The sequence below is a fragment of the Lipotes vexillifer genome, unplaced genomic scaffold, assembly GCF_000442215.2.
Source record: "Lipotes vexillifer unplaced genomic scaffold, Lipotes_vexillifer_v1.1 scaffold440, whole genome shotgun sequence".
NCBI lineage: Eukaryota > Metazoa > Chordata > Mammalia > Artiodactyla > Lipotidae > Lipotes > Lipotes vexillifer.
Genome location: NW_006778543.1, coordinates 3,227,068 through 3,229,144, shown reverse-complemented (window position 1 = coordinate 3,229,144; position 2,077 = coordinate 3,227,068). Strand labels below are relative to the sequence as shown.

The window sequence follows — 2,077 nt, the reverse complement described above, 5'->3', positions numbered from 1 at the left end:
ACAGAAAGTAACAAACTTACCCTAATGTTCCCATAGAAATGAAAATGACTAAACAAAGGCAAAATAATTTTGAAAAAGAAAAGCAAAGTTAAAGGACTCTCACTTCCCATTCTCAAGACTGGTGCTGGCAAAAGGATAAGACAAACTGAACAATGGAATCGAATTTTGACAAATAGATCCATTTATGGTCAATTTATTTTCAACAAAGATACCAAGAAAATTCAGTGGGGGAAAACTGTCTCTGCAATAAATGGTGCTAAGGCAACTGGATGAAAAGAATGCAGTTGGACCACTATGTCATACCATATACAAAAATTAACTTAAAAAATGAAATACCTAAATATAAAGGCTAAAATTCTAAAACTCGTAGGATAAAAACAGGTATAGATCTTTGAGATCTGGATTAGGCAACGGTTCTTAGATATGACACCAAAAGCACAGGCAACAAAATAAAAATTAAAGAGGTTGGACCGTGGAGAGGGCGAGGGCTGGGTATATCTTCAAGCTGAGGAGGTGCCCACCACCCATACTGGTGGTTCCTCAGGAGTCAAAGGGCCCGCCATCCCTCTTGCTCCTGTGGCAGGGCGCCTCCCGGCTTCCCTGATGTTCCCTACCCGGGGTGGCTGCGGCCTTGACCGCGAGAGCGCTGGCGCCCACCCAGATGGCGCAAGGGACCGCTACCACACATACACCGAGCTCCTGGCCATCTTGCAGCACTTCAGGCAGAACCCTAAGGAGCTCAGGATTACCCGATCCCGCGGGTGTGTGACCGGAGGGGCCTGACCCTGTCCCTGAATTGCGAGGAACTGGAACCGCTGGGTGAGCTGACCAGCGACGCTCTCTTCAACTCCTGCTGCCAGGCCCTGAGGAACGGCTGCAGGACGCGGCTTACCTGGCGGCCGCCGGCCTGGCGCCAGGGCTGGGAGTCCTTTCGACTTCGGGGCCACGGAGCTGCCCTTCTTCCGCTCCAGCAGCACGTTGGGGAAGGGCATCCAGCACCCAGCTAGCGCGCAAGCCGGGCGTGCTCCCCTGTATCTACAGCGAGACGCCCTCGCCCTCCTCGCCCTCCTCGCCCTCCTCGCCCTCCTCGCCCTCCTCGCCCTCCTCACCCTCCTCGCCCCGCGCTTGCTGGAGCACGTGACCTTCACGCTGGGCCTGCAGCTGCACGGGCTGATGGCCACGCCCTCTGAGCTGCCGTTCTCCATGGTCAGCCTGCTGGTGCAGGGCCTGACGGAGTAGGAGGTGGTGATGTAGACCCGTGGCATCGCCAACGTCAGTCTGCTCTGGTTGCTCTGGTGCCAGAGCCAGCACGGCAGCGACAAGCTCACGCTGAGACCCAACCCGTCGTGAAAGGCTGGCTCCCGAGCCTCGGCGTGCCCGAGGACAGGATGACCGAGCAGACCACCAAGGGCCTCCTGGGGCTGTGCATCAGTGAGACTGAGCTGCACCTGCAGCCATGCTGCCCACGGGTTCCGGAAGGAACTGCCGCCGTGACCCCCTCCTCCAACGAGGCCTGCGGGGAGGGGCAGCCGGTGCACCGTGACTAGGCCTCCCCTCACCCCACCCCCGGGACTGTCCATTGGCACTGGATGGAGATGGGGGCTCTAAATTTTAGGGGAGACCACAGGGCAGAGAGCTGGGGACATTGTAGGGGAGATGCAATGCCTCTGCCAGTGCCCCCCCCTCCCCGAGCACCCCCAGGATGGACTGAAGGACTGCCCACCCGCTCTCCAGTCTAGAGTAGGCAGGCTGCCCCTTGGCTGCGTGTTTGAGGAGTGTGGACAGAAGAGGCCCATTGGCACGATGGGTGGGCCCAGCGGTGCACCCACTCTCTGCCACACAGGCCCCAAGGCACTAAAGCCAAGCAGGGAGACCCCATGGCCCACTACGTGGAAGCAACCTAAAATTTGTACCCTCTGGCTTAAGGGATTTTTTTATGTAATATTTTTATTTAATGCTTTATTTTAAGCATATACAACACTTTGGTTTTAGGGGTGCTCATTTCCCCTTTTGTAATAGTTTCCCTCTTCAGATTTTTTTTTTTTTTCAGTGTCTTTACGTTTTAAAGTGTACTTTC

The 2,077-nt window shown here is 55.4% G+C and overlaps 1 pseudogene; it reads left to right on the top strand.

Annotated features, from left to right (window-relative positions):
- Positions 1-603: 603 nt before the first annotated feature.
- Positions 604-1,239, top strand: LOC103081663 (uncharacterized; annotated as a pseudogene).
- Positions 1,240-2,077: the final 838 nt, after the last annotated feature.